This window comes from Micropterus salmoides, unplaced genomic scaffold, assembly GCF_014851395.1.
Source record: "Micropterus salmoides isolate LMB-PRFRI ecotype aquatic unplaced genomic scaffold, ASM1485139v1 Ms_hic_scaffold_1363, whole genome shotgun sequence".
Lineage (NCBI taxonomy): Eukaryota > Metazoa > Chordata > Actinopteri > Centrarchiformes > Centrarchidae > Micropterus > Micropterus salmoides.
The window spans coordinates 1-9,277 of record NW_024040445.1 but is presented as its reverse complement, the minus strand read 5'-3'; the positions used below and the strand labels follow the sequence as shown (position 1 = coordinate 9,277).

Genomic DNA, 9,277 nt, shown 5'->3' with positions numbered 1-9,277 from the left:
GGCAAGAAATGAAAACGCAAACAATCTTACAGCTCTGACCTAAACCCTACATATGTGGAAAGACTAATATAATGACAATAAGAAACGGTTAAGGATAGAAACAAAAAAAAAAGCAAAACAAACAAACAAAATATATATATATATATAATAGACATAAAAGATTAAATGTAGGGAGAAAGAATTTTCTGCCATTACAAAAACCTAAAGTAAATACCAACCAAATCTGGCTCTGAAAGTAGGCAACCCTGGATATGGTGTGTAGCAACAGTTTCACAGAAATGTAAATTTAGTGTAGTTTTTACACAGATATAGATCAGAAAAAGCAATCTAATTAGTTGCTAGCTATCTGGGCCCGTATTTATCAAGCTTCTCAGAATTACTCTTAAGAACACTGCTAAGAATTGACTTGAAAATTCTTAGCTCAAAGCTGCGCTTAAAAGTTAGTTATCAAGCATCCCAGTCCTAATTATAGTGAAGTGTAGGACTAAATCTTAAGTCTTATTGCTGATTCATGCAATGTTGCTGTGCTGCAAACGGGGTTTTGGATGACGACATAGGCAAGGACTAATCACTGAATAGATTTCCTTATTCAAGAATATTGTCAGATAAATTCACATTGAATGGTGAAATTCCTAAGAGGAGTTTACATTTGACAATTTTTAAGAGAATATGTACATACACATTGGAAATGAAAGAAAAAAATGTTGATTTTTATACTAGTGCCATCGTTTGCACCTACTACTCCTGGGAAGCTGGCTATTTGCATGAATTGTGTTTGCTTCTGTCGGGCTGCGGGGGTGTTGGGAAGTCAGTGAAACACATGACAATATGTGGAGCTGTAAGTGCCATAATTGTTTCCATGACAATTTCGGCTTATTGATGGTTGTGACGGGCCAAAATCATCAGCTTTGCTGCATTTTTCCTGTGGCAAATTAAAAAAGCTTTATCACAACCTTATGTTTAGCTGAAAACGTATTGCTGCATAAAGTCAGTGGTGAGATGACGTCCCTCACCAGCTTGCTGACAAAGATTATGCTTGCGCTGTCCATCTATTTTAGTGCACGTCGTCAAATAATTCAGAAGCATTCTTCCTCTCCTGAAATATTTGTGCATGTCATCAGCTTTAAGAAATTTAGCTTTGAAGTAAATTTCATTAATTATCCACACTTAAGACTAAAATGGTACTTTGAAAAACATGATAAATACCGGCACAGGTCTTTCAGTTGAGTTTTGCTTGTGCAGATTTGCCTTTTCTTGATTGCATGCTGGAGGATGGTGACTGTCCAGTGGGGTTTGGTTGTGGCATAAGAAAGAGTTGAATCCAGGGGCTGCGAGTTGGGTATTGAGGGGCTGGCCTGTTGGAAATCAAACGTCTAGAAGAGTGGGCTTCTCCTGAAGGTCAGTGATGGCTATGGCCACTGTGTGGGTTTGGTGGTGTCTGGCTGGAGCTGCTGGATGATGAGTAATGGAAGATGAAATGCTGAGGAACTTGGATAACGCACTGCGGGTGCTATGGCTAGGTGGTTAGCTGCATAGGAGTGGATGTGATAATGGACGCAGGAGATACAGAGATCACAGATTGATCGTCAAACAGAGAAGAAAGCAAGACCTATTTGCTATGTCTTTAATGTTATTAGTTTCTCTTGAATAAAACAAATCTGGGAACAATAAAAAAAAAAAAAGCAAGTTAGCCGCCAATAGATCTAAAACAACACTGAGGTCTTATTTAGTCACAAAAGTATGAAGCCATCAACATTACTGAGGACAGAATTTCTGCAGCCACTGGGCCCGATTGTTGTTGTCAGTAAATATTTCCAGGTTGTACAACAGCTACTCATTAAACCACAGAGTTTCTTTTCTACACCAAATAAAATTATAAACGCTGCACTTTTGTTTTTGCCTGCATTCATCATGAGCTGAATTCAAAGATCGAAGACTTTCTCTTTGTACACAAAAGGCCTATTTCTCTCAAATATTGCTCACAAATCTGTCAAAATCTGTGTTAGTGAGCACATCCTTTGCCGAGATAATCCATCCACCTCACAGATGCGGCATATCAAGATGCTGATCAGACAGCAGTGAATGGGATCTTCTTGGTTGTGAATGGTAAAACATATTTATTGTCTGTGGTATGTTAATGATCACTAAGTCTTTTAAGTCTGGAGACAGCATCAGTCCAGTAGGCTCAGTTACTCTGCAGTGTTCACTTCTCTCCAAGAACAAAGGAAACACATATCAGTGTCCAGTTGAACACAATGTGCGCTGGTTCAGAGCTGTATCAAGAGAATCCTATCTAAGCATAATTTACAGTCACAAAGACAGCAGTGTTGAACAGGTGGAAAAGAGCTGTGTCTACAGTCTGTCCAAAACTATACAGAGCTCCTCTGATGCTGGGATGTATTACTGTGCTGTGGTCACATGTGGAGAGATCCTGTTTGGTGACCAAAGTGGATACAAGTATGTTTTTCACAACTATATTAAAATCATGTATTTAACTTGCATAAATTAATTTAGCCTGGTTAAAATGTTCTAGATTCTGGCAGATAAGTCTGTTCGTTTCTTTTAAGGTTAAGGGAGGCTAAGAGTTTATAAAAATATGAAGCCAATACACGCACTTATCAATAAAATTTAATCATTGTATAATTAAGACATTTAAGACCATAAACATTTATTATACAAAATTATTTTCAGGAACTTATTAATTCGTAATAATTACTTTTACGTACATTGTTTGTTTGTTTTCCAGATAAATGGCTTTAAGGAAATGTTTCTGATTCAGGATGAGAATTATACCAGTTGTCCTTCTGCTTGAAGTGCAGTTTGCCTGCAGTGTGACTGTGATTGCTGTCCTTTTTTTCTATGTGGATCGAAGGAAAGTTTGTGAACATTGCAAAGGTCAGTTCACCATATTTTACTTATCATTTCATTTAAGCTTTTTGAAACCCAACCATGAATGTCTGAATATAATAAATGACTTTGCTGTTAAACAGAAAATGTGGGCTTCAGATTAGATGGTTTATAGTAACTCCAAATGATGTATTATTTGCAAAATCCATCCATATGTCTTCTTTGGGACAACATTTTATACATTTGTGTTTCGATTCAACAGAATATGGCGATGGTGGAAATAAAAGTAAAACTATCACTGCAGCATACTGTTGCAGTCACAGAGGTACTGTATTTAAAAGAAAACACATAACCTACTGGACGAATCTGCTCATCCTCTTTTGCTGGTTAGAATGTTAGTTTGGTTTTCTTGTCACAGTGTCACATTATTGTAAACTGGAGGTCACTATATGTCATGTTTTGAATGTAAAATATAATTTTGCACACTAGATAATAACTTTTATTGTCCAATTAAGGAAATACAACCCGTCCCTGTCTGTCCCTGTGTGTCCCACCACAAAGTGCTATTGCTGCAGGAAATGCTGAACACCTAATTTTAGATGTTATATGTTTCTATTCACATGTATGTGAATTGAAACTAGCACAGTTGTCCTTGAGGAAAGCACCCTTGACTGCTCAAAGCTCAGTTGAACACTGAAGCTGTTTTGGGCACATTATAGGAGTGATTGTGTTTGACTGTAAAGCCAAAAACTTACTATTCATCTGTGTTCTTTAATAAGAGATGACAAAAATCAGACTGATATGACAGAAGTAACCATATCCCTCATGTGTACACACATTCTAAAGGCTTTGTTTTTATTTTAACAGGAACAGTGAGTGATTCCCATCATCTTGGACACAACAGTTCAACTGTAAATCAATGAAATAACCTGGTAAATGTGCAACAGTGAGTGTGTGGTTTTCTCTGGCTACATGGGTATACTAATATATATTCTACCTATTCCTACCGTTTGTATTTACCAGATCCTGTAGATATGATAAATAGCATCAAGGAAAGACATGCAAATATAATACTGATAACTAACAAATTACATAAAAGAAAAAAGAAAGAAAAAGAAAAAATAAGATAAAATGTTGAGCACTTCTGTTCTAAATCTATAGTCTAGACTTTATCTTGACCTAACAGGTCATGTTACAGCCCTAATCACTGAAACATTTGTCATTAACAAGCAATTTTTTTTTTCTTTTTTAGCTGAATGGTGAAGCAAAGGCAGCAAACTATGCAGCACAAGATATCTCTTCAAGGAAAGTGAAAAGACAGAAGAACAGCGAATACTTGACAGAGTGTATGTACTCTGTTGTTAAAGCAGATGTCAGCCACACCCCTCTCTATAACGTCTTTTCCACTGCATGGTACCAGCTCGACTCGACTCGCCTTGACTCTACTCGCCTTTTTTTGGTTTTCCACTGTGGAAAAGTTGTACCTGTACCTGCTACCAGGTACTTTTTTTCCTCCATCGAGGTTCCAAGCGAGCTGAGGCAATACTAAAATGTGATGTGAAAACACGGCAATTACTGATTGGTCAGAGCGAATCATCACCATTCACTGCATCATCATTTCACACACCAGACAGATGCCAGCTACAGAAAGTTTTACATTTTATAATTTTCATACGTTATTTCATCACTAAATCCACTTCTGAGAAATCAACTGTGTAGAGGTGAGAAATCAACTGTGTGGAGGTGAGAAATCAACTGTGTAGATTTTGTATATTGCGAAAACTGATGGCGGAACAAAAATGTGCTTGAAAGTTTTCGGAATTGAGGATTGAAGTGGTGGTGGGGGATGCCTGCGCCAACCCGCGGGAGGAGCCCACGAGGCCGCCCGCTCACAGAGCCCTCTGGTCCCACGGTCACACAGACCGCTCCAGCAAAAACGGCAGAGGAAAACCAAGCTGTGAGGTTTTCATACCGCTTATCTGTCTTTATATTTGGAATAATGTTTGAACGTTTTAGGTTTTAACTAGTGCTGTCAGCATTAACGCGTTAATAGCAACGAGAATAAAGACAGATCATAACGTTTTAATTGAGTTAATCACGTTATACGCGTGTGTCAAATATTCTTATTACACCGTCACTGGTGCTGTTACCAAAGAATCTTTGCCTAAAAGCTATTTTGACCGTTCAGCGCACCCTTACTACCTGCTACCTCCTGCTGTAGCCATCGTGCATTGCATTTTTTCACTGGCTGTAATTATAGGACACATCATTGTACCCTTTACTACAAAGCTAAATGGCCCTCTCTCTATGCTAGAAGGTACACTCATTGGATGTTTCACGCACTTCTTGGACTAGCTCCTACCTCTTTGAGTATCTTTTTAACAAGTACTCAAGGCCATTATGGATTACGTTCAAAGGACGTTTTCCACTTGTTGGTCCTCCATGTCCGAACAGAATTAGGTAAAAAAGCCTTCATGTTTGCTGCACCTTCTGCTTGGAACCTTCTTCAGAACTTGTTGAAACTGCCTTTATTTCTTATAGACAGTTTGTTTCAACTCTGAAAGATCATTTCATCTCATTGGTTTCAACTGAATTTAAAAATAATGTAGCTATGGAGTATTTTGTTAGTTATGCACTTTATAATAATGTGTGTACATTTTGTACATGCACTTTTGCTTTAGAATTTTTGAAAGCAAGCTTAAGGAAGACTATATTAATTTACATTGATTATTTACCTCAGCCTCGTAGCACATCTTTTGATTTGAAATAATCAAATAAATCTTTCTTTGCATTAATTTGATTTCCAATCAAGATACACTGTCAAGAATTGTTATCATTGTTAATACGAACTTGAAACAGTTAAGATATATAACAATAATAATATATTAATAATAATAATCGTAATAATAGAATTTTAATCATGTGATAAAACAGGCGATTAATCGTGATTAACTATTGAAATTCAGCGATTAATCGCTTAAGACAGTATTTCTGTAAGAAGAGATGTCGTAACATGTCTGTGGATGTGTGTTTGCTTCTGGCATTAAATATGGATACATAGTAACTGCATCTTCAGCAATAAAATACAAAAATGATCTCTTTCTCCAAACAAAAGACATTCATGATGATGCAATAAACTTATTTTCTAAAATCCTCTGATCTGACTTTCTCTCTCCCCATCCTAATTTCAATACAGGGTATTGTCTGATTCTGAGTACTGATTCATATTATTTTTGGATCCAATAATAATAATAATCGAGTATACCTTGTTCGTTTTCTCTACTTTAAAAACAGTAAACCTCTCTGATATTTGGTCCATCAACATAAATTTGCCTGTAACTTTTAGGGGTGTAACAATAATGTCCACGTTAACAGAAACACATTTGAATAGCCTTACTGTGTGTATTTCTGGGTATTTTTTTATCTTTATTAAAGCCATTAGAGACATGATTGGAAATGCGGGAGAAAGATGCAATAAAGGTCCCGAGCCAGACTTGAACTGGACAATGTAGTTCACATTTGGCACCTTTACCTCTAATACACGGGGGTTCACATTTGCATGAAAAAGACAAAATCTACTTTTTTTAGACGTTGAAAAAATTATATACAGTAAAACATAGACAGTACTACCAAATAGCCACAGACAGTATAACAAACCCTTTAGCTCCAAACAGACTAACATTAACTATATCATACAGTACCAACTGATGACAAACAGACCTGTTAACTCACTAATCCAAACGAAAATCCTTGACAGCAGCATAGATCCTCTCTCTCTCCGCTGCTTTTGCATCCTTTTTTACACCGTCAGCTTTCATCAAGCTGAAGACGACAGCAGAATAAATCCATGTGTCCTCATCTCTCTGAGAAAATACATGAGATGATAAAGTTAAAAAAGCTTCATAACTGGTTTAATAAGATTAATCACAATTTTAAATTCCTTACCTGTTGACTTTTCTGATAACCACTGTTTTGTTGCAGAACGACTGTAGCTGAACATTAAGAAATATAATATATAGATAACAATACAAAAAGATGCAGTACTTTTTAGTTTTCATTTAATAGAGAACTTTGAGTAACTTCTATTACTGTTGGAACAATCAAACTTGCTTGTCTTCATTGTGTAAATGAGGAAGGCAATAACAATCCGACTTAAAGCCAAGACAGCACACAGCTGGAAAATAATTGCATTTCCTTTCTGTGACCAAATGGCTCCTGGACCATTATCAAAAGTTAAAAACAATGAACGTTAGCAATGAATAAAAGTAAATTATTTTAAATGTCCCCCTCCTTGTTAAATGATTTTGCATCTTAATGAATTTTATTTAATATCTTACACACCATGGAGAAGAATAAATTATTAATCAAAAAACAGATTTTATGCATTTAAAAGTCTTATTACGGAAGTGATAATAAAGTTACCTTGAAAGTCCAGTTTTGTCTCCAAATAATATTTTCCCACATGTGGCCACAGCACAGTTATAAGTCCCAGCATCAGAGGAGCTGACGTGATAAACACAGCTTTTCTGAGAGTCAGATCTCTTCTCACATTCATCATGTCCATTTCCATCAGTGTAAATGTCTGGGTGAGATTTATCTATTCCGGCTCTGAACCAGTACACGTTTAAAACTTTGTAAAAGTAGATCACACTATTACCTTTTACTAACAGATATGTCCCACTCCATCACCAGAATCAGTCCAATCTGTTTGTTGCTTGTACCAGTGGAGTATTCTACTGCTCAACTCTTGATTAGGCAAAACACATGTTAAGGTCGCAGGTTCACCAAGTTCAACGGTGGTCAATGGAACCAATGTATCTGAATGAAATGAAAACATACAATATATAAAACAGTAATTGTATGATGTGGAATGGATATGATGCAAAGTTGTCCAGTTGGCATATAAATTCTTAAATAAAATAATAAAATAGCACTTACATCCTTGATAAAGACAAGCATTGTAACCCATAACAGGATCATCTTGACATTGCGTCTTGTCAAGAAACTTGTTGGTATTTCAGTGAGTGAAGGAGGTAAGCTGTGATACATCACACCATCAAATGCATCTCATTGGTTATAACAGAATATGTAAAATGCACTTCCTGCCACACTGGTCTCGCATGGTCTTTGTGCATATTACCTCTCTTTCATCCTTGATAGCCAATGCTGAGATTATTAACTTTATCCTTTAAACTTCTCTTTTGAACAAACTTGTCTTTCACTGATGTTATCTAAAATTTCTTTGTTTGTAGCATAGCAAGGAGACTTATCCGGGGCCTGCGGGTTGGGTATTGAGGGGCCAGCCGTTTGGAAGTTAGGCGTATAGAAGAGTGGGATTTTCCCGGTCAACAATTTCGGCTACGGCCTCTGTGTGGTTGGGTGGTGTCTGGCTGGAGCTGCTGGATGGAGACTAATAGAGAGAGGCATGATCATGTTTCTAGTTATAAAAATGACGTTTATACCTCTTCTCAGAACTGTGTGGGCGTGTACAAACTGCATTTGATAAATCATCACCTTAGTTCATCCATCCACCCATTGTCAACCCCTTATCCTGCGTACAGGGTCGCAGGAGGGCTGGAGCCAATCCCAGCTGACATTGGGCGAAAGGCAGGGTACACCCTGGACAGGTCGCCAGTACCCTTAGTTCAATTCAATTTTATTTATAGCGCCAAATCACAACAACAGTTATCATAGCGCTTTTCATAAAAGGGCAGGTCTAGACTGTACTATGTGATGTTATTTACAGAAACCCAACAATTCCCACCATGAGCAAGCACTAGGCGACAGAGGCAAGGAAAAACTTCCTTTTAAGAGGCAGAAACCTCGAGTAGAACCATGGCTCAGGGTAGGCGGCCATCTGCCTCGACCTATTGGGGGTGAGAGAGAGAGAGAGAGAGAGAGAGAGAGAGAGAGAGAGAGAGGGTGATAGGGATGGAGGGTAGGGTGGGAACAGCCAACACAATATACAAACAGAGGTGCAGACAGTAAAGGTAATGTTGACTGAATGAATAAATGTACAGATTTTTATAGTAATGTTAATAATAATAATAACAATAATAATAACAATAGGACTAGTAATAACAGTTGTAGCAGAGGATGTCGAGCAGGAACAGGGAGGTAGCAGGTGACCCGCAACCACAGATCCAGACTCCACAGCTCCAGAGCCAGAAACACCTGCAGAAAGTGACAAGAGGAGAGAGGAGAGGACGAGAAAGCCTAAGACTAGGGAAAAGGGAAGAAGCCAGTTAGTAACATGCATTAATGGAATGAGGTTGCATAGTGAGGGAGAGAAAGAGGAGGAGCTCAGTGCATCATGGGAAGTCCCTGGCAGTCTAGGCCCATGCAGTATAACTAAGGGATGATTAAGGACTCACCTGAGCCAGCCAGCCCGCTTCAGTGGCAGATAAATTTCTGAGTGGAAGACAATAAA

The 9,277-nt window shown here is 37.7% G+C and overlaps 1 long non-coding RNA gene across 1 annotated transcript; it reads right to left on the bottom strand.

The window, feature by feature from the left end:
- Nucleotides 1–6,454: 6,454 nt before the first annotated feature.
- LOC119901548 lies at nt 6,455–7,806 on the bottom strand. Its single transcript, XR_005444218.1, has 3 exons — nt 7,505–7,806; nt 7,270–7,350; nt 6,455–6,710 (listed from the first exon to the last, which is right to left on the bottom strand). It is a non-coding gene; the product is annotated as an uncharacterized LOC119901548 (long non-coding RNA).
- Between the last annotated feature and the right edge of the window lie 1,471 nt (nt 7,807–9,277).